General features: G+C 45.0%; 1 protein-coding gene and 2 non-coding genes across 3 annotated transcripts in view; 2 read left to right on the plus strand and 1 right to left on the minus strand.

Annotated features, from left to right (window-relative positions):
* The window catches only part of LOC144670292 (histone H2AX-like), a 297,255-nt gene that overhangs the window by 37,695 nt on the left and 235,503 nt on the right, over positions 1 to 24,057 (minus strand). The gene's annotated exons all lie outside the window — the stretch shown is intronic.
* trnal-uag (transfer RNA leucine (anticodon UAG)) lies at positions 14,774 to 14,856 on the plus strand. Its single transcript has one exon. It is a non-coding gene; the product is annotated as a tRNA-Leu (tRNA).
* trnas-gcu (transfer RNA serine (anticodon GCU)) lies at positions 22,329 to 22,410 on the plus strand. The gene has a single exon. It is a non-coding gene; the product is annotated as a tRNA-Ser (tRNA).

The raw sequence follows: 24,057 nt of genomic DNA on the forward strand, positions 1-24,057 counted from the left end.
TATGCAGAAAGGTTGAGGAGGTTGGGAATCTACCCATTGGAGTTTAGAGGAATGGGACGTGATCTCATTGAAAGATATAAAATCCTGAGGGGACTTGACAGGATGGCTGCTGATACTATGTTTCCTTTTGTGAGGGACTCTACAATCAGGTGACTCAGTTTAAAAATATCGGGCTCTCCCATTTCAGGCTGACAGAAGGTAATTTATTTACTTTCTCTCTCAGTGGCACATTAATCTGTGGATTTCTCTTCCCCAGAGAGCAGTGGAGGCTGGGTCATTGAAAATGTTCAAGGGGAGTTGGAGAAATTTTTGACAAAGGAATGAGTAAAGAATTATGGGGGGCAGACAGGAAAGTGGAGTTGAGGCCACATTCAGATCAGCCATGCTAGAGCAGCTTCGAGGGGCTGAATGGCCTGTTACTGCTCCTGATTTTCGTGTTCTTGTTCTTGTGTGCCTCTCTCGGCACTGCTGTCCCTGTCCTGCTCACCGTCTCGCTTGCCGGACTGCTCGGCGCCTCAGTAACCTCCCGCTCTCCAGCCTGCTACCTACCCCTCACCGCCTCACTTGCTGTTCTGCTTGTCACCATCTCCTCAGTTCTTGTGGTGAGATGGGCGGCAACAGGGGTCAGGAGGGAGGTGCCGAGTGGGAGGTGAGGGGCTTGGTAGTCGGGTAGCGAGCGGTGCGGCATAAGGGTCGGCGTGTAGCGCAGCGAGCGAGGCGGGGAGGGCCTGGGGTCAGGGCACCTGGCATTCGGGAGCAGGGGAGTGAGTGGGAGGCAGCAAGTGGGCGACGGTCAACGGCTGAACAACGAGGATGTCAGCGGTGGGAGGAGCGGCGCACGCACCGGCAGACTGAGTGGGTGCCGAGTTCCTGTTCCAGCTCGGTGTCAGGAGTTACAGTGTAAAACTGATCACAATTCTAGCATTGCTGAGTTCTGATGAAATGTCATCGACCTGAAACGTGAACACCCTTTCACTGTCCACGCTGCTGCCTGCCATGAGGTGTAATTCTTAATTGTTTTCTGGTGTTACGACAGAAACCCAAAAGGAGGGTTGACGCACTCTGGTGGACAATGAATGCATATAGCGGTTATCTCGTTTACCTGTGGAAGGCTCGTTGGTCTAGAGGTATGATTCGCGCTTCGGGATTTTCATTAAATGATTATTCCTCTCGGGTTCAAATCCCGGACGAGTTCTCGTGTGTCGTCACTTAAAATCCAAATTTATTTGCGAGCGAAAAGGCGGATTTTACTTAAACCGGGGCGAGGTTTCATAACCTGAGAAGCCATTATAGCGAAATTATCACTGCAAAACACGTGGAGTAAATGAAGAAACAGTTGCTCATGTAATTGGACGGTTAATTTATCCTAATAAGGGAAGTGTAAAAGTTAATGTATCCCAAACCTGGGTTCGATTGCAGAGAATGCATAACTCAATGTCTTCAATAATATTTAAAGGAGAAAATTTCAGACACAGATAAATAACCATTTTCTCACTGATCCATCATATATTTGATGAATACAAATCTATCAAACTGAGATTTAAAATTAAAATGTTGTTTCCCGATGGGATCTCTGAAATTCCAGTCCCCTTTTTTGAGAGATGTTTCCTAATTTCACTCCGGAAATGTCATGTTTTTTGACGGCGCCCCAACGCCCCCACACCCCACCCCCTCTCCCAATTCCGAAATTCGCAGAAGTTTCTCTCTCTGACACTATCGTCTTAACATGTCATCATTCTCCTGCAACGTTTTGAAGCTCTCTGACCCTCTGCCTCGTGGCATCCCCTCTACCGCTGCTAAATTCCAGAAAATAAACCGAAGAACAGCCCCATCGTATAAACCATTACCAAAGGAAGCCGTTCTTCCCGAATTAATGCCCATCTAGATGGTAACAGTCGTGGGTTTGCCTGCCTATTAGGCAGTCCACCCAAATACTAACAATTTAATACGAGAAAATCTTTTCCACACGTTGTCTTTGGATCCTTTTTGAATGAAATAAAATCTGCCCTGTTTGGTTACTGACCCTTGCGCCAGTGGGAACAGTTCATCTTTATTTACTTTCTCTAAACCCTCTTGACAGTTCTGTCTGTGGAGTGATTAAAAATACCGAAAGCCAGACGTGGGATTTGAACAATGAGGGACTGTAGATCAATGATAAGGGAAGTGATACTTTGATAATCAGATCAGGAAATAGTTTGAAAGTTATGAAATTCGTCCAAACCTGTGCATTGCTGGTTCAGGAGCACAATGCGTCATTAGGGCGTGGGAAACTCGGATTAGATTCTCGACGTCGACATATAAATTGCCTATTTTGTTACAGTATCACAGTCCCTAAATTATTTTCTTTTCTTCGAGGTCAGGTTACTTTCAGTTTGCTTTCTGTTTTAGGGCAGTGATCTTGTAGTTAGGGAAATAAATTGATTTCAGCATGTTTGGTAATTCAGGAGTAGAATTCTTATTTATCATCACAGAAACCTGGGTTCGATTGCAGTGAATGCATAACTCAATGTCTTCAATAATATTTCAAAAATCAAATTTCCAATACAGATAAATACCCATTTTCTCACTGATCCTTCATATATTTAATGAATACAAATCTACCAAACTGAGATTTAAAATTAAAGTGCTGTTTCCCGATGGGATCTCTGAAATTCCAGTCCCCTTTGCTGAGAGAGATGTTTCCTAATTTCACACAGGAAACGTCATGTGTTTTTTCACTGCGCCCCAACGCACCCACACCCCTACCGCTCCCCCTCCCCCATTCCAAAATTCGCAGAAGTCTCTGTCTCTGACACTATCTTCTTAAAATGTCGGAAACTTCGATAAAATTGCTCATTAATTCGGGAAGAACGGCTTCCTTTGGTAATGGTTTATATGAAGGGGCTGTTCTGTGGTTTATTTTCTGGAATTTAGCAACGTTAGAGGGGAGGCCACAAGGCGACGTGTGTGAGCTGGCCGCATGGCCTAATGGATAAGGCGTCTGACTTTTGTGTTATTGACTGATGTTATCAGAAGATTGTAGGTTCAACTCCTGCCGCGGTCGTTTTATGCAGAAATCTGTTTAACTTCCTGAAAACCGCTGTCTCACTCGTCAGCTGAAGGTTCTGCGTTTCCTTCCAAACATTTCAGGGCTCTTTCTCACACTCTCTGCTCTTGTTAATTTGTGCATTAGTTTCTAACTCACCTTTGTATTTTGTGTAGTTCCTAACAGACCCACAATATCTGATCAGGTTCGTGAAGTTATTGATGTGTCCAACTGGGACAAAAGTCTTTGCATCAATCGGTTTAATAAAATGTTTTGGGATAATTGCAATCTTCGCATGAATCTGAATTAGCTGAATCTGATGTCACTGGACTAACAATACAGAGGACCAGGTTAATCTCTGCGGGCACGGGTCTAAATCCCACCAGAGCAGATTTAAATTAAAATATTTCCTAAATTAGGAATTGAAACCTAGGCTCAGTAATGGCGACTATGAAACTATCATCGATTGTAGTAAAAACCCACCCGGTTCACGAATGCCCTTTACGGAAAGAAATCATCCGCCCTTCCCTACATGTGACTCCAGACACACAGTAATTTGCTTCACTTGTAATTTCAAGGATAATGTGAGATGCTCAACAAATGCTGGGCTTGCAAAAAGCGCCCATATTCCATGAAAAAATAAACAAGTGGTAAACAGACAGGACATAATTATCAGGATGTTTACCTTTTCTCTTGAAAAAGGAAGGCTGGGGGGTGGTCTCATATTGGTCTTTAAACTTATGAAAGATTTTGGGAGGCTGAATGCAGCAATAATGGAGTAGAGAAGGGCCGATAATTCTGTATCTCGCTTACACACAAGACAACGGCTGACAGGTCGAATGCAACGTAATAATTAGTTAACTGTGCGTCGGCGACTCATAAGAGTGTTGGATAAATTCCATCCGCAATGTCTCCGCGACACTCTCCAGATTCCATGGGAACTCTGCCAAACAAACTGTAGTGGCGTTCTTGAAGGCAGCTCATCAATCATTCAGGCCAAACGCCTGAAACGTTAACTTGGATGGACTGCACACTGTGTCCGGATGGACGAAAAGTGTCGCACCCTCCAGGTCCTGTTTCCTCAACTCTCAATGGCCAACATTCCAGGGGAGGACAAAGAAAACGCTTCAAAGATTCTCTGAAACGTTAATTCAAGTGCTGCAGCATTCATATTAGTGACTGCGAGGAGCTTGCTTCTCATCATTCAAAATGACTAAAACTTATCCCACAAGCTGCAGCACACTCTGAGTCACAAGCTCTCAATGATGAGGCAGAACGGCAGCTGAGGAGAAGTGACAGGAAGCAAATCCTGCACTCCGGATCTCACTACCTCCTGGGACATCCTGTCCCATGTGTCCAAAGATCTGTGGACCGAGAATTGACCTGTTCACTCACATGAAGACCCATGGCAGAAACTCACGGCCCTGAGTGGATGTCATCATCGTATCGAGGAACAGACGATAACTATTGCTTGTTACAAAATACATATAAGAAACGGTCATCTCCATTCTCATAGTATTTCTAAAACTGTCCCTTCCCAAATAATGTGAACAAGTCTTCTCGATTGTCTCTGATCTGTCAACTTCACTATATCAGAATGTGCTGCAGACTAGCCGCAACAGAGCGGTAGAAACTCACATTGTCGGTGTCGCAGAAACAGGTCAATGTGAGGAATTTGTGATGTGATGTGATGGGGCAGACATAGAAATACAAATATGAAATACAATTTAGAAAACATGATTAATTAATTTATTCCCATTGAATCGGCAGCAGTTACAGGCCAACTATCGCCTGGAGCAACTGAGACGATTAGATAAACTGCATTTAAAGGAAGTCTAGATAAGTCTAGGAGGGAGAATGAATTTCAGGGATAAACAGATAATGTTACATGAAGTATTCTAGGTGGAGGATCTTGTCGGGCAGTTTACCTGTTAGAACAAATGGCCCACTTTCAGTGAGATATATTCTGGGTTAAATGAATCCAGATTTGCAAAGTGTCTCAGGGACTGACAGACACGTACTGAATCCCACACTCAAACTGAGAGTAAAAGACAGAGAGATCCAGAATGAATCATTAACTCAGGCGTGGCACGAGACACTGACTGATACACATTGAATCGCACATTCTCACAGTATTCAATGGACAGAATGATACAGAATGAATCATACACACAGGCACATCATCAGAAACTGACAGATCCCCGATAAATCCCGAAAACAAATCCCGTCCCACGGACAAAGCGATAAAGAATTAATCCACTGAGACCGACAAATGGGGAATGAATTCCACACTCAAATCCTGTTCCAGCGACAAAGTGATGCAGAGAGAACCTCACACCCGTACAAGTGGAAAAGTTATAGCAGAGAAGGAGACCATTCGGCCTTTTGTCTGTCCTGAGATTCTTCAACAGGAACTCAGCTATCCCAGTCCCCTGCCCTCTCTCCATAGCCATGTAAACGTTTCTCTTCAGGCAGTTGTCCAGTTCCACTATGAAAGCACCGATTTTAACCTGCCTCTACCACTTGCCCCAGACAGTGCATTCCCGATCCTTACCACTCACCAGGGAAGATGAATCCTCATGTCCCCATTGATTCATTTAAAACCTGTGCCTTGCACAAAGAGAAGCTGTTTCTCACTGTCTAATCTGTCTCAATCTGTCGCGGCCTCCTCGTCCTGTATTCTCGACCGTCAGGCATGGTTTCTCAGTCTGACCCCATCCCTGCAACATCAGAAAACTTCTTGGCCGACCCCTGCTCCTTGTTCGCATGTTCCATCAAATTACTCGATAAATCGGAATGAAGAGCGTCCTTAAAGAAGCAGTCATTGGTTTAAATGAAGGGACTGAGTGGTGATTTAATTTCTGTAACTATGCAACTTCTGGAGGGAGCCCAATAGTCAAAGTGTGGAGTGTGGAAGAAGTGAAGCTGGATAGAACGTCAGCGATAGAGGGAAAATATGACAGATTGACAAAGGTGCCATGAATTAATGGACAAAGGCAATTTTGATGGTAGCAATAAGGGCTAAAAAAAAGGTGTTGATAGTGGTGTAAAGGTCAGAAAGCAGAATGTGATAATAGGAAACAGGGGTAGCATTGTGTGAAAGAACAACATGGAACAGGCAACAGGGGACCCTTTGGGGGATGGAGAGGGGGTGGGGTCGGTGGTGAGGAATAAGAAGTTAGAAAATGAGATAGAAGGGTGTAAAAAGCGGATTAAGTTGTGGATAAACGAATAAAAATAAAACTAAGTGGATAAAAATTTTAAAATAATTTAGAAAAAAAGGGGACTAAAAGGGGGTGCGAATAGAGGAGAGAGTTCCTGGTCTGAAGCTGTTGAACTCAAGATAAGTCCAGAAGGCTGTAAACTGCCTAATCGCAAGATGAGTTGCTGTTCCTCCAGTTTGTGTTGAGCTTCACTGAAAAATTGCAGCAGGCCAAGTAGGGACATGTGGGCATGAGAGCAGGTTGGTGTGTTGAAATGGCAAGTGACAGACATGTCTGGGTCATGCTTGCAGACAGACCAAAGGTGTTCCGCAAAGTGGTCACGCAGTCTGGGTTTGATGTCCCCAATGTAGAGGAGGCCGCATTGGGAGCAGTGAATGCAGTTGACCAAATTGGAAGAGGTGCAAGTGAAGCCCTGCTTCACCTGAAAGGAGTATTCTGGCCATTCGATGGTGAGGAGGGAGGAGGTAAAGGGGCAATTGTTGCACCTTCTTCGATTGCATGGGAAGGTGCCATGGGAAGGGGATGAGGTGTTGGGAATGATGGAGGAGTGATCCAGGTTGTCCCCGAGGGAACGGTCCCTCTGGGATGCTGACGGTTTGGGGGTGGGGTGGGGGGGTGGAGGTGGTCTGGGAGGATGAGGGGAAGGTGGTGGCATCACGATTGGGTTGGATGAAATGGCGGAGGATGATTCTTTGAATATGGAGGTTGGTGGGGTGGAAAGTGTGGACAAGGGGGACCCTATTGTGGTTCTGTGAGGGAGGGGAAAGTGTGAGGACTAGAGGCGCGGGAGATGTGCGGGACATGGTTGAGGGCACGGCCAAACACAGTCGGTGGGAAACCTGGATTAAGGAAGAAGGAAGTCATGTCAGAAGCGCCGTTTTGGAAAGTTGCCTCATCGGGACACATGCGAAGGTGCTGAAGGAACTGAGAGAATGGGATGGAGCCCTTACAGGAAGCGGGGTGTGAGGAGCTGTAGTCGAGGTAGCTGTGGGGGTCGGTGAGCTGGATTTGAATATTGGTGAGCAGTCTATTACAAGAAATGGAGACAGAGATGTCAAGGTAGGGAAGGAAAGTGCTGGATATGGACGATGTGAAGGTGATGGAGGGGTGGAAATTGGAAGCAAATTTGATATATTTTTCCAGGTCCAAACAGAGCATGAAGAGTCACCGAAGTGAGTCCACTAGAGTTTGCTGGAAGTTCATCAGCATTAATGTACCCATTCAATGCATTTACGTGCTGATTGCCATTACCTCAGTCCTAGAGGCTTTCTTAAGTTTAAACACAGCCTGAGAGTCCCACAGTTTGATTTTGATTTGGCCGGATCAGGGTGCGTTGTCCAAGAGGTTTTTCAAACTTCTTTGCGTTGGAGATGGTGACATTTATTGAAATCAGGAGCATGTTTAAGATCCCGAGAAATCATTACAGACAGTATATCACTGCAACACACGTGAAGAAAATGAACGCAAATGTTAAAGAATGTTTGTCCATGTAACGGGAATCTGGATTGACCCTGATGCTGAAATCAGTCGGTTTCAATCGTGCCTGAATGAACATAGAAACCGACAGAACTGGAGTCCCGCAGTTTAATTTGATTTTATCCACACTTTAACTGTATTGTGGTATTTACACTGAGACGAGTTTGAGCCTTTTCTTGTGTTTGAGCAATCCGGTTCAGAGGGAATTAACAATCAGGGATTTGAACAGGAATGAAATAAATTACTCAGCAGAATGTGACTCAGGGGCACAGTAGGACAGTAAATGTTGGAGTTGGAGTATCTTTGGACAGAAGGTGTCGGAGTGTCAGTTTCTCGTGACAGAATTGATACCCAAGTTCCGCCGGTAAATCAGCAGGAACTCGATCCAACTCATCCACACAGTCAAGCTGGTGAAACAAAATGACTGGCGGCCTGGCTCTTCCGCAGATCACTCGGCTCTCGGCCTCCTGCAATGTTCCTATGAAGCTCAGGTACGCTCGAAGAACAGCGCCTCATCTTTCAATTAGACACTTTCCAGCTTTCCAGTGAGATCATTGAGATCAACAATATCGCTCTGGAAAAGTGTCCCCAACCCACCCACCCATTCTCCCTCCCTCCCGCGCCCCATTTTGACTTCGCTTTTCCTGTTTACAGAGGTTATTTCGAGATTCCTTTTCCACGTGTTTTTATTTTCGGATGGCAGTTGTTCATCAATCTGCCATTCACTCCTCCTCCAGAAACATCCTTTGTTTCTTTACTTGGTCCATTGATCTTACAGAGAGTTTTTAAAGGAACGACGGGCCTCATTTTGTGCTGTTGAAAATCTAAGAGCTTATGTTTCCCTCTCTCTGGCCAAGCAGCATAAACTATTTCTCATTTTTTAAACCGATTTCCAAAATATCACAGGCTGTCGCTTTTGATTTTTTTTTTCTTTCATTACATTGACTTACAGCTTATTACAAAACTGACTTTTCCCAGTTCGGGTGAAAGGTCATCGATGTGAGACATGGACCCAGTTTCACATTTTCTGTCACTACCTGAGCTGTGGTGTAACTCTTACATTTTCTGACTTAACAATTGTGATGTGACAGGTTGGTTAAAAGGATTTGGGAGACAATGAAAGTTATTTTTGGTTGATGTAGCGTCCCTGGCTGCCTCGTTGTTCCAGTCTTTAGTGGTATTATTCTCATTTAGGGGTGTTCTTTAAATTAGTTTGCTCGAGTTGTCAGGTTCAATTCCCGGACAAGCCCTCCTGCGATGCTGAAGACATCGGTGCATTTTTCAACCTCAGAGACTCTTCTTCACTCACTCTAAGTTGGACTTTCAACCCCTGCCTGGATCCCTGTGTTAGGCGCAAGTTCAATGTTGTTCGTTTTATAAAAACAGTAAAATTCACTCTAATTATAAAACAGGAGTTTTAAAAGTACTACAGCTGAAAATATAGCAATAAATGCGGGAGAATCAGATAATGTCAGTGATTATCTGTGAAGTGTGATCCTGACGCGAGTGCCCGAGTCTAGAATGACGAGGATCCATGGAGACAGATGCTGAAGAGAGTGTCTGAGCCCAGAGTTCCGGGTCTCTGTGGAGGGACAGGAGGAGGCCATTCAGCCTTCCTTTTCCACCACTCAGTTAGATAATGACACATCTCTGCCTTAGCTCCATCCAGCTGCCTTGATTCTATATCCTATTATACTTTTGCCAGGCAAAAAATCTATCACTCACGGATTTGGAATTATTCATTGAGGCAGCATTTACTGCTTATTAGGGAAGACAGTTTCACACCTCTATCTTTGCGTGAAACAATATTTTTAAAGTCTCTCCTGAATGGCCCGGCTTTGTTGACATTCTGAAATAAAAACAAAGAAGCTGTTGAAAATAACTCGGCAGCTCCGGCAGCATCTGCGGCGAGTGAAACAGAGCCTCCCGGAACTGGCGAAGAAGTCACATTGGAATCGAAACGTTCGCCCTGTTCCAGGTCTGGCAGCATCAGTGGAGAGAGGGACAGAGTTAATATTTGATTCTTCACGAGAGATACTGTCAGACCTGATTCCAGAGAGCGGAGCTGGGAAATTATTCTGAATGTTGCTGCTCAAACAGCGAATTGTTGATATGTGACTTCGAATTGTTATTTATCGAATACAAAAGTTCACAGTAAAGGTCACAAATTTCAAACGTTGACTTTGTTTTATTCTCTCCACAGATGTTACCTGATGGGCTGAGTGTTTCCAGCATTTTATTTATATTTTTGACGTGAATAACCGAGTCCGTGCTGGATCATTCTTTAATGGTCTCTCACAAATCCAGTATCATTAGTTAATCAACTTCTCCGATAACTTTCACTCTTTGTATTTGGGCCTCGGCTCCTCCACAGTTTGCAGCATCTCACCAATTAAAACAAAACAAAACAAAACTCGATCATCCGTGGCCTCAATCAGATTATGATTCAACCCGTCCTTGTGCCTGGGTTGGTGGGAAAAACGGTAGCGCTTTTGACTGTAGAGTAGAAGATTCTGTTTTCAGATCACGGAGTGTTACTGAAATCCTGAATTTTAGATCTGGAAAATAAACATTGTTTGGAGATATTGACGAAATGATGCGATTCAAAAGCATGATGAAAGTCATCGTTTCCAGCTGCTTGCGAAATACACACTCAGTTTTCATTTTGCACAGTTTTATATCAATGTTTCAGGGGTGTGGTGTGTCTATTGTTTGTGCAATTGCTCTGTTACCCAGTATCAGAATTAAAACACAAACTGTCCATCATGGAGTTTAAAACCACAACCGTCTCCTTCTATATAGTTGTTTCATTCAGTTACTGGATGAGAGCGCGGTGTTAATAACATAACAATCTTTTATTATGTAAGCTACAATCACGCACTATTATTTTTCCAATATATCAGGAGATTCAAACTCGTCCTGTTAAAGCAGAATGACAGTGAGTTCAGTGAGAAGTGTTTACAAACAACAGCAATTTCTTTCTGCTCACTGTGCACACATATAGCGATTTGTATTAAACAGCAGGAGCGGAAACCGCAGTCCGCAATTTTCACGTTCACGTTGACCTGAATTTCAGTTTTGTGGGTAAAGATGTTTTTGTGGAAACTGAAGTCGCTTTTCCTGTGAATGGAGCCGGTTAAAGAGCCCGGGCCGGCCTGAGAGTCCCCGAGCCCGGGGCCAGCGGCAGCCTGGGGAGAAGACCGGTCCCAGAGAAAGGAAATAAGATTTGAAAGAGAGAGGGGTGCGGGCGGGGCGGGAGCGGGAGTTGGGGGAAGCCAGGGAGGGAGATCCAAGAAGGGAGAGGGGGAGGGGGGACAGCTTAGTAGGGAGCGAGGGAGAGAACTATGGAGGAAGAGAGGGACGGAGCTTGAAGAAGAGAGGCAGCGGTAGGAGGAACTGGAATTTTTCCACCACATTTTTCAACCTCAGGAACACCTAAAACCTCACGGCCAATGGTGCGGGAGCGGAGGTGTGTCTTGGTAAATGAGTATACTGCTTGAATGTGCACAGCAACATCCCACCGCAGCAACCTGATCAATGGCTGTATAATCTGTTCCAGAGATTCCGATGGATTAATATTGATCCCAGGACTCCGGGTAAGAATCCGCTTCTCTAGTTGTAACTAGTCTGGTTGGATTGTTCACATCCGTCCGAGAGGGGAAGATGGGGTTTCGGTTTCCACTGTGGTTTGTAGCTGGATATAGTGAAATATTTAATCACCCCTATGTGGGGTATTACACAATATTGCGATACATACTTTCCTCTTAAAGAAGTTCAAGCAGCTGGAAACACTGAAGTCGTGGCTCTATCTTTACTAAATCACGCGACCTGTGATAATAAATCATAAACTCTTCCAGTCAGTGGAGATGTGATATGGACACCAAAAATACTCACACACCACAGCAGATGTTGTTTTATTTTCCTCAGGGAGAGTCGATTGAAGAGTTATCCTTCCTTTGTACCTTTGAGTTTCTCAGTATTGTAATGCTGCCTCATTAATTCCTGGGAACATGTGGTAATCAGAGATCATCACTCCCTCCCTGCCTGAATCCGGCTGAGACAAGTGTTATCATTAAGTCCAGTCAACATCTGTCCCCTTATCGGATCCGATATTTGATCCAAAGGTAATATTTTCTATTATCTACACTGGGAATTGAAATTCCTGCTACACTCTGTCTCCCGTCTCTTTCAACTGTGGGAGTCTGTGTCTCATTTTCTGTAACACCTCTTCAATTAACAATCTATCTCTGCTTTTCCTTACTGAGGGCAATCTCTTCTCCCTTTTTTACTTTGCTGTGAGCTATGATTCAGTCAGTTGCTCTCTTGCTTTTTACAATCAGGGGGTCTGTGAGTTCAAAACTCACTCCAGAATCCTGAGCACAAATTCAGACTGACCCTCGAGTGCAGTAATCAGTGAATGCTTCACTGTTAGTGGTGCCAGCTTTTAAATGATATGGTAAACTGAGGTGCCACCTGCCTTCCCAGGTAAATTATACCCTGCACAATTATGGAGAGGGGCGGGGGAACTCCACTCGGACCATGGGCTGAAATGGGCCGAAGAACGGGAAAATCCTCGGCTGGTGTATTTTTCAGCACTTACTGCTTGTGTCCGTGTGTGAATAAAAGCGATTAGAGAGGTTGGCTGCAGACTGAATTGTTTACTGGAAGTAAGAAGCTAATGCAAATTTACTGTAAAGGAAAATTAAGCTATTTTTTTTTTCGATCGCAGCCAGTTGTTTCCTTTTGGTGTGAATGAGAACAAAACTAGCAGAAAAAGGTCTTGATCCATGGGTTATGGGTCCAGCACGCTTTCGCAGTGCTACTTTGCTACAAAAACGGATTCCTTCCTGCCTCGTAGTGTTACATGCTAGACAGGAAAATGTTCACTTACTCGGTGCTTTTTTTTAATCAAGAGCACACGTGTTGGGAAGCTCACCCTGGCTGCGCAATTGCGCTTCACACAACTCCGAATGCAGCTGAGAAAGACAGAGAAAAGCAGTTAGAGACTATCAGGACACACACAGTGACAGATGATGTCGGAGACATTTGTCCCTCCATTAACATCACTTCAAAACAGATTCCATTGTCTTTATCACATTGCTTTTCCTGGAAACTAGCTGTGTGCAAATCCTTTAACAAATTGTTCAAAAGGGTTGTGATTGGAATCCTGTGAGGAAAGGTCAAGGGAATATTCAAAATTCTGCTGAGAGAGCTTCATTGGACAGCAGAGAAATCAGGTGAGAAATTCGAGTAAACCGGCACCAGAGAACAAATCACCGTCAAAACTGGATCAACTCTTGCGAAGACCAATGATTAAAAGGTCCGAGCATCATCAGTTCATTGACCAGAGACACTCACAGAGTGTTTTGCACAATGCGAATCTAATGCGACCTGAAGGAACGAAACCTTCCCAGTTCATGGTGATATTGGGGATGGAATTCCATATTCTAAACAAATGATTAAGAATGAATAATCACGTCTGTCCAAATAATGATTTACTGTGTCTTTGACGCGATGCTGTTGTCAGCTGTGGCTCAGTCCATCGCACCCTCGCCTTTGAATCAGAGGGTTGTGGGTTCGTGTCCCACTTCTGGAAAACCAAGAACTGTGATTGTACTCGAAAGAAGTTGCAATCTGTGACTGTTGGTAACTCGAAAGAGTTTCCGCTCTGCTGACACTCTTGTCCTTCTCGATGGTCCATGTAGCAGGGAGGACGCTGTTGTTCAAATTAGCATGATGAATTACTGCAGGGTGTCGTATGGATCGGACCTACAGTAGCTAATCCGAGAAACTCCACCAAATGCTTCCGCAGAAGAGATTTGTTTCATTTTTTTTTCCATTCAAGTCATCATGGAGTGACTGAGAACAAGGGAAGGCCACTCAGACCATGGGCTGAAATGGGCCGAAGAACGGGAAAATCCTCGGCTGGTGTATTTTTCAGCACTTACTGCTTGTGTCCGTGTGTGAATAAAAGCGATTAGAGAGGTTGGCTGCAGACTGAATTGTTTACTGGAAGTAAGAAGCTAATGCAAATTTACTGTAAAGGAAAATTAAGCTATTTTTTTTTTTCGATCGCAGCCAGTTGTTTCCTTTTGGTGTGAATGAGAACAAAACTAGCAGAAAAAGGTCTTGATCCATGGGTTATGGGTCCAGCACGCTTTCGCAGTGCTACTTTGCTACAAAAACGGATTCCTTCCTGCCTCGTAGTGTTACATGCTAGACAGGAAAATGTTCACTTACTCGGTGCTTTTTTTTAATCAAGAGCACACGTGTTGGGAAGCTCACTCTGGCTGCGCAATTGCGCTTCACACAACTCCGAATGCAGCTGAGAAAGACAGAGAAAAGCAGTTAGAGACTATCAGGACACACGCAGTGACAGACAGGAAAAAGTTACGCAAACCAGCAAGATACTAAAATGGAGAGTCTGATCATTTATGAAAGAGTATTTTCCGTTGTATGGAACCTCCCCTTTTTTAGGTGTTTGACAGACCTTAGGCTTAAAGGCTGATCTCGGCCAGTCGAATTCCGAAGATCACTCCATCAAATGCCAACAGGTGATGATCGACCCCTCGGGACCATTTGCCAGTTTAGGCTCGACTCACTGTGGTTCAGAACAGCCAAGATGACCACAGATCCAGTAACTCGCTCTCAACAACCACACTTTATGGAAATGAGGAGGAAGCAGCAAAGCAACCGCTGGCTCGTGACCCCGGGGGAGCATGTTCCAGACACCGCAGCCAGGCCGAGTGGGGAGGGTGGGGGTGGATGGTACTGGTGCTGTTTGGGGGTAGCGGTGGGGAGGGGGGCGCGGAGGATGGAAGCCATGGCGCAGAGTGATGAGTGCGCAAACAGCCGACTTTAAAGCTCACAGAAAAGCGGTGTCTGGAGCTGCCCCTAGAGACAAGTTTTGGGCTGTCAGTAAAAAAAAAAGAACTCCTATAATGAAGGTGCAAAATCAGGAACAGTAAATGCTGGGAACATTTAGCAGATCCAAAGCAGCTGTGGGGAGAGCGCAATGGATTAGTGGCCCATCTGCTGCATTAACGCAGTCAGGATGGCCGAGCGGTCTACGGCGCTGCGTTTAGGTCGCAGTCTCCTCTGGAGGCGTGGGTTCGAATCCCACTCCTGACAATAATTTTTCTCTCAGCACCTTCCAAACCCGGGACCTCCACCACCTGGAAGGAAAAGGGCAGCAGATGCAAGAGAACACCCCCAACAGCAAGCTCCCCATCTGATCCACACACCATCATGACTTGGAACTGTATCGCTGTCCCTTCACTGTCGCTGGGGCAAAATCCTGGAAATCCCTCCCTAACAGCACTGTGGGTGTACCTACACCACATGGACTGCAGCGGCTCAATAAGGCAACTCATCGCCAGCTTCTCAAGGGCAATTTCAGTTGGGGCAATAAATGCTGGCCGAGCCATCGACGCCCACATCCCGTGAAAGAATGAAACAAAAACTCTTGGCTACCGGAACGCAGCTCAGAAAGTTCACTGATACCAGAGCAAAATAGTACGAATGCTGAAAATCAGAAATAATAGCAAACAGAACATGCTGGAAATACACAACAATTAAACAGCATCTGTGGAGAGAAAAACAGAACTAGCAATTCAGGTCTGTGATATGATCATTTCCTTCTCTTTCAATCATTCAGCTGATAAACAGAAAGGAAGCCAATCACCAGTCAAAATCCCCTCCCCTTTCTACGGCACCTTTCTATGCAAGTGCACGAGACACAACACTTGCCTTTGTACCTCAATATCCGAGGCCTCAAATACTCCTTCCAAGTGAAACAGTGATACACTTGTTCTTCTTTCAGTTTAATGTACTGTATTTGCTGCCGCAATATGTTCTCATCTGCTTCAGGTGGGTGAGCGCTTTGAGGAATCTCCGTTCAATCCGCAAGCCTGACTCTGAGCTTCCTGTCACTTATCATTTCAATTCTCCACCTTGGTCCCACTCTGACCTTTCTGTCCTTGGTCTGCTGCAGAGTTCCAGGGTGAAAAATAATATAAGCTCGAGGAAGAACACCTCACCCTACGCATTTCTGCCCTCAACATCGAGGTCAATAATTTTAGATTGTAAACTCAGCCTCCCTCTTGTTTCATTTGTTTCTTTCAGGTTTTTTTTTCAATTTTAGTTTCTGACTTAACCTCCTTACTTTGGTGAGGCGATAGCATAGTGGAATTGCTGCTGTACTGATATTCCAGAATAATGCCAGGTTCGAATCCTGCCACGGCATACAATGGAATTTGGATTCAGTAGAATTCAAAAATGCAAAGCCTAATGATGACCATGAAATAAATGTCTGTTGTTCGCTAAGGAAGGAAATCTATCGACCTGGTCCGGCTGCATGAGATCCCAGAGCCCCAGCAATGTGGTTGACTCTTCAAACACCTTCTCCACTCAGTTGTAACAAGGTCTTACAAAGAGAAGAAGAAGGAAATGAAACCCACCATCGATCTCGACAACGGCAATCACTGCCCTCTGTCCGACCCTGGGAAGTCCTCCTTACTAACAGCGGGGGAGCTGTGTGATAGTCTAGTTTGGCAACAGCGTGTCTGACATCGTCATGGACTCATAGCTTGCAGATAATGTCCCAGACTCCACCATCACCATCCCTGGGTATGTCCTGTCCCACCGGCAGAACAGATTGAGCAGAGGTAGCACAATGGTATACATTTGGGAGGGCTACAAGAGCAGGTTAGGGGCTAGGAATCTACAAGGATGGAATACTCTGCACTTGCCTGGATGAGAACAACTCCTTCAACACTCAAGAAGCTGGACACAATCCGCTTGATTGGCAGCACATCCACAAACATTCACTCCCTCCACCATCGGTGCACAGTAGCAGCAGTGTGTAGCATCTACAAGATGCACTGTAGGAATTCAACAAAGCACCTGCTACGACCTAGAAGGACAAGGGCAGTAGATAGGTGGGAACTCCTAGAAATTTCCATCCAAGCTACTTCACTCACCATCCTGACTTGGAAATATATCGACATTCTGTCGCTGGGTCAAAATCCTGGGACTCCCTTCCTAACAGCACTGTGAGTGTACCTACATTACATGGACTGCAGCGACTAAAAAAGGGAACACACCACCAGATTCTTAAGGGCAACTAGGGAGGGGGAAGAAATGCTGGCCCAGCCAGCGAAACCCTCATCCCGTGTATGAATAAAAATACATACATTGCACTTGGAAGCCTGCTCTCTAGCCATTCTCACCTCATCTGGACCCACCTTTTGTTTCTTTGCCTGTTCGAGTAAATCTCCCTTTGGCTTTGGCACCGTGAAACCTTTTTAAATTTAATCTCCCTGGACTCCCACACCATTACAGATCTTCGCTTGTCTTCAACCTATTCCCAAAACCGGGACTCGTTCACTTGCTCAAAACCTCTTACATTTCTATCTTTCCTCAGTTCAGATGAAGTGTCATCAACCTTAAACATTAATTCGTTTTAACTCCACAGATGCTGCTGAATATTTCCAGCATTTTCCGTTTTTATATTATAGTCTGCTCCTTGACTGATAACACATCCCTTTTAAGGAGAGTGCAAATTATCTGGAACTGGTAACAAACCACTTTTAAACAGACAGATTCATATTTACACAGCTTCGATTGCCTGACAAAAGACAACATTTTATGGATTCCATTCTGTGCCCACGGGATCAATTCCCATGCCGGCTTCTCACACACTTCCTGCTCTGCAGGATGTAGGACTGATTTCAGTCCATGAAATATAGAATGATAGAGGACAGAAAGAGCACATCCCGCCTGTGGTGGGTATTTGGCTGAGTGATATAATTACTCTTAGATCCGTGCCCTGTCCCCATTGTCCTCTGTTTCCTTCTTTCAAGATTTTTTTTCTCCAATTTTCTTTATAAAGTTAATGATGAATCTGCTTCCACCACCCTCCCAGGTAGCTTCCATTTCACAACAACCCACTCTGTAAAATACATTCTCCTCATCCCGCTCCTGGTTCTTTTCCCAATCAGCTTCAAACTGTGTCCTCTGGTTAGCGACCCTTCTGTCAGTGGAAACAATTTCTCCTTATTTACTCTAGTAAACTGGTCATCATTTTGAACATCTCATGGCAGATGTTTTTTCGATACAAAGCAAGTGGCGAGAATACAGGCGAATCTTTAAGAAGATTGAAGCCGAATGCGAATTTATCCAAATTCGAGCGATTTCAGCAACAGCTCCGGGGTTTAATAAAACTCCCCAAAGCGCTTCAATGGAGCTTTATCAAGCAACATCGACATTGACTCACATAAAATTCACTTCGTAAAATTGACAGATTTAAAGAGGGTGTTAAGGGGGAGAGTGAAGTGAGGATGTTTCTAGAAGGAATTGCAGAGCTAATGACTCAGGCAACTGAAGACGTGGCCGCCAATGATGAAAAAATGAAAAGTTTAAAGGATCAAGAGGTCAGAGTTGGATTCTGAAAGCGAAGGGGGGACGTTTGGGAATGGAACTGGAATTCCAGTCCGGCCAGTGAGAAATCTCCCCCTGAACCACTAATGTTCACACAGCCGCTCATTCCATGTTGCCAGCTGGAAACCTGTCTGAAGGAACATGCATCCTGACAGACCGCCTGTAATAATCTCCCACTGTCTGAACTAAAGCTGCAACAGGAGTTGTTCATTACAGCTGTGATAACCGCGTTGGTCTTGGTATTCAGTGGTGCAGGTTCACATCATCCTTGTTTAGCGCTGTCTGCCAGAAACAGTCTGGAAAGATGACTGAGCAGTTACCGAGGAGGCTGTATATCTCCAGTTGAAGTCTGTCTGAGGGCTGAGCAGACTGACTCTGGTCAGCATCTTTCGAAGATTTTTGTTTTGTTCTGAGAAGGTGATGAGTTTTCGTCTGCTCAGTGGTTCAGATGGGAAAGTGGGGAGTGACCTGTATAGAAGGAAGTTCGGGACGGCAGTTTCTATTTTCTGAGAATATTGATAAACCTTTTGCTGACATTCTTCTATGCTCATCTAAAGCATTCGAACCCCCATCTTTTAAATGCCTCTGTTTAGATCGATTGCAAGTCTAACGCTATCTGTTGCATCAAAGATCTACACCAATGATACGTGTTTCCCATTCCCAAAATGGGAATTTCTGACATTGTCGAACAGACGGTTCAAAACTTCAGCAATTTGACAGTGACCATATTTTAAAAATCCTCATTGTGTGTAAAATATTTTTGTCTGCCCTGTGGTTGCGAGAAAAGCTATAGAAATTCAGTAGAACTTCTCAAAGGCATAGGCAGGTTGGTGGAATGGGCGGATAAGCAGCAGATAGAACCAAAGAAAAGTTACTGCGCAGAAAGAGGCCATTCAGCACATCTTGCCTGGACAGAAAAAAATATGAAAAATACTAATCGCTCAATTAAAACCCACTTTCCAGCACCTGATTCAGCGAACATCTCCACTTCTGACCTTATGTTAGAAGGAAGGTCATTGATGAAGCAACTGAAGATGGTTGGGCCGAGAACATTATCCTGAGTAACTCCTGCAGTGACGTCCTGGAGCTGAGATGACTGACAGCCAACAACCACAACCATCTTCCTTTGCATTAGGTATGCATCCAACCAGTGGAGTTTTCTCCCTGATCCCCATTGTCTCCAGTTTTCCGAGGGCTCCTTGATGCCACACTCGGTCAAATACGGCCTTGCTGCCAAGGGCAGTCACTCTCACCTCAGCTCGGGAGTTCAGCTCTTTTGTCTATGTTTGATCAAAGGCTGTAACGAAGCCAGGAGCTTGGTGGCTCTGGCAGAATCCAAACCGGGCGTCAGTGAGTAAGTTATTGCTAAGCAAGTGCCGCTTGATATTACTATTGCTGACCCCTTCCATTACATAACTGATGATCGAGAGTTGACTGATGGGGAGGTAATTGGCCGGGTTGGATTTGTCCTGCTTTTTGTGTACAGGAAATACCTGGGCAGTTTTCCACATAGCCGGGTAGGTGCCAGTGCGGCAGCTGCAATGGAATAGCTTGGCTGGGGGCACGGCAAGCTCTGGGGTACAAGCATTCAGTACTATTGCCAGAATATTGTCAGGGCCCATTGCCATTGCACTATCTCGTGCCTCCAGCTGTTTCTTGATATCATGTGGAGTGAATTGAATTGGCTGAAGACTGGCATCTGGGATGCTGGGGACCTCCGGAGGAGGGCGAGATGGATCATCCACTCGGCACTTCTGGCTGGAGATTGTAGCAAATATTATCTTTTGCACTGATGTGCTGGGTTCCTCCAATATTGAGGATGGGGATATTTATGGATTCTCCTCCTCCAGTGATTTGTTTAATTGTCCAAAAGCATTACCGACTGGATGTGGCAGTACTGCAGAGCTTAGATCTGATCCGCTAGATCACTTAGCTCTGTCTATCACTTGCTGTTAACGCTGTTTGGCACGCAAATAGTCTTGTATTATAGCTTCACCAGGTGGACAGCTCAGTTTTAGGTAAGCCTGGTGCAGCTTCTGACATGCCCTCCTCACTCTTCATTGAACCAGGGTAGATATCCTGGCCTGGTGGTAATGATAAAGTGGAGGATATGCCAGCCCATGATTTTTCATATTGTGTTCGAGTGCAATTCTGCTGCTGGTGATCGCTCACAGGGTCTCATGGATGACCAACCTTGTGTTGCTAAATCCGTTCGCAATCTATCCCGTTTAGCACGGTGGTAGCGCCACAGAACACGATGGAGACTGTTCCCAATGTGAAGACGGGACTTCATCTCCACAACATCTGTGCAGTGGTCATGCCGACCGAAATGTCGTGGGCAGATGCATCTGCGGCAGGCAGATTTGTGAGGATGACGTCAAGTATGATTTTCCCTCTTGTTGGTTCCCTCAGCACCTGCCGCAGACACAATCTCACAGCAATGTCATTTAGACCTCTCTCAGCTTGATCAGTAATGGTGCTACCGAGCCACTTTTGGATTTGCACATTAAAGCCCCACCACTCAGAGGACATTCTGTGCCCTTGCCACCCTCAGTGTTTCCTCCAAGTGGTGTTTAACGTAGAGGAACATGGATTCATTAGCTGAGCGAGGGCGGTATGTGGTAATCAGCAGGTTTCCTTGCCCATTTTTGACCCGATGCCATGAGACTTCATGGGTCCCGGAGTCGATGTTGAGGAATCCCAGGGCAACAGCCTCCCGACTGTATGTCACTGTGCCGCCATCTCTGCTGGGCCTGTCCTGCCAGTGGGACAGGACATACCTAGGGATGGTGATGGTCATGTCTGAGAAATGATCTGTAAGGTATGATCCCGTGAGGATCACTATGTCCGCCTATTGCTTGCCTAGACTTGTGAGGCAGCTCTCCCAGTTTCTGCACTAGCCCCAAGGTGTTAGGAAGGGAGACTTTGCAGGGTGGACAGGGCTGAGATTGCCGGTGGCGAGTTCGATGCCGCGTGGTCCATCCGGTTCCATTCCTTGTTTGTGACTTTGTAGCGGTTTGTTACAATTGAGAGGCTTGGTAGGCCATTTCAGAGGGCAGTTAAGAGTCAACCACATTGCTCTCTCTTCGACATTGCGTTCATGTGGCACTAACTCACCAATCACCTGCTCACTGAAGTTCAATGTTGTTTCCGCCAGGGTCACTCAGCTCCCGACCTCATGGCAGCCTTGGTCCAAATATGGACAAAGGGGCTAAACTCGAGACGTGATGTGCAAGAGACTGCAGTTGACTATACAGGAGCATTTGGAAGAGTGTGGCATTGAGAAACCCAACAAAACTAAAGTCAATTTACATAAGGAGGGAAACTCTCCACTGTTTGGAGTCGTACCCGGGATTTCTAATACATTCCAAAAGATTTCCAGCATCCACAGTATTTCGCTTTTTGTTGATAGCCTGTGGGTGACAATGAAAGGATATGTTTAATGCTCTCGAAGTGAAAGCTGGCTCTTTGGTCTAGGGGAATGATTCTCGCTTTGAGATCCATGTTGATTTAACATGTGAGAGTTCCCGGGATCAATTCCCGGACGAGCCCCCACAGCATTTTAATACATTAATTCGTGTGCTCGAGGTGGTGCATTTGGGGAAATCAGGACCAGTTTTGAACATCCGGGAATTTATTGCAGAGAATAAATCACTTCAACACAAGCGAAGAAAATGAACACAATGCATCAAGAATGTTTCTCCTAATTCGTCAAATAAGGAAACTCTCCCCTTGTGGGTTCAGTCGGAGTCTGATTTTAATCAGTTACAGCCTTGACTGAAAGGTTAAACAGAACGGCAGAGTTCGACGGCCCACAGTTTCATTTTTTTACCGCATTCCGGCTGTGTTCCGGTGCTTGCAGTGAGCCAGAAAGAGTTTCTTTTTGCTTCCAAATTAATGTATGTCCCGGACTTTCCGCGGTGGATTTTCACACTGTGTAGAAACATGTTGAATATCATGTTGAAGTATTGAAGTGATTCACATCAGTCCATTTACCACAGTTCCTGATCTGATGTGATAGAAATTTATTTTATTGACAAACTACATTTCCATAATTAGAGATGTGACTGAATATTCAGGACCTGTACAAATGAGGAGCATTTATTTCAACAGTTCATGAATGCAAAATGTATAGAAGGAAATTTAATAAATTTGAGTTTCGTGACGAGGTGGCCGAGTGGTTAAGGCGATGGACTGCTAATCCATTGTGCTTTGCACGCGTGGGTTCAAATCCCACTCTCGTCGTTACTTTATCAACTGCTTCTTCGCAAGTGCGGTGATTTTGCTTAAGGGTGTGTCTGAAATCACTGATGTTAAAATTGCGAGGCCTGGTTGCCGAGGCGGTCGCGCAGTGATAACGTCACTGGGCTAATAATCCAGAGAAGGCAAATGTAAAGTGAAACTTCCGGGAGACATGGGTTAATTTCCTACCATGTCTACTGGTGGAATTTAAGCTCTAATCCCAATGATCAATCATCGATTGTCGTAAAAGCAAGCTGGTTCACAGATATCTGCGATCATTTCCTGGTCGGGCCGACAGGTGACTCCTAACAACCCGCTGAGCAAGCCACACAGTTCAAGGGCAATTGGAGATGGGCTGCAAATGCTGGCCTTGTGATCGATGCTCACATCCCAGGAAAGAAGATGGAAAAAGGAGACGGCATATCTGATTGATTGAACCTTTCATCAGTCCTGTGATTGACAGACCTGTTGAATGTTCAAGCACTCTGTGACTTTAAAAGAAAATCAAACCAGGATATCCCAGTGAAACAATAATTTCTCGTTAATCTGTTCCAGGGAACTGAAACAATATACTTTCTATACCCACACGGAATGAAGCCAGACAGGAGGCAATACATGTGTCTCAATGATCAGTCAATGTCGGTCAGGAAGTATGTGTTCCGTGGGTCGATGGATTCCTCTGTGAGGAATCTCTGGGAGGGGTTTGTTTTAGCTGCGAAATGTTTGTCTGTTTCAGTCTTTCCGCAGTGGGTTTTCACACTGTGCAGAGACTTGCTGGACATGGTGTTGAAGTGTTTCGCATTAGTCCATTCGCATCAGTCCCTGAACTGACGCGATGGGAATTTTGTCTGCTGACCGAAACTCCATTTCCATTTTTGAACATCTGGCTGAATATTCAGGACCTGTGCCAAAGAGGATCATTTAGTTCAACAGTTCATGGATGCTAAAACTACATGACGTCGTTAATAATGCATGTGATGAGTTGGTCCAGAGTTTAAGGCTGCTAATCCATTGTGCTTCCCACGCGTGAATTTAAATCTTGTTTCTGTATGGGACGGCGTTATGCAGAAATGAAATCTGAAATTCCCATTGTGATATCAGACCCAAGTTATGAGGGCAGGCAGATTGTCTCGAATTTCTCTGTAATACCTTGAACATCAATGTTTAAGGGTTGATCTGATTGAAAATTTTACAATGATTAAATTATATTCTAGCTTCGTTATTTAGTCTGGCGGGTAGTGTGCAAACCATTGGGGCATTTAGCTTTTACAGGGGTGATGACAAGAAGCACTGGGAATCAAAATTCCTGTTACACTCTCTCCCCCTGCTGTGATAACAATCCCCTCTCTTTCAACTGTGGGTGTCTACCTCTCATTGTCTGTGACATTTCTTCCATTAACCATCTACTTCTACCGCTCCTTGGAGTGAAATGTCTTCTGTCGCCAATGCTATGCTGTGGATTATCATCCAGTCAGTTGTTTTCTTGCATTTTACGATCAGGAGGTTGTGAGTTCAAAACTCACGCCAGAATCCTGAGCACAAATTCAGGCTGACACTCTAGCGCAGTGCAGAGGGAATGCGTGATCAGTGGTGCCAGCTTTTAGATGGTATGCTGAACTGAGGTGCCATCTGCCTTCTCAAGTAAAATAT

Source organism: Cetorhinus maximus, chromosome 31 (assembly GCF_964194155.1).
Source record: "Cetorhinus maximus chromosome 31, sCetMax3.hap1.1, whole genome shotgun sequence".
Taxonomy (NCBI): Eukaryota; Metazoa; Chordata; class Chondrichthyes; order Lamniformes; family Cetorhinidae; genus Cetorhinus; species Cetorhinus maximus.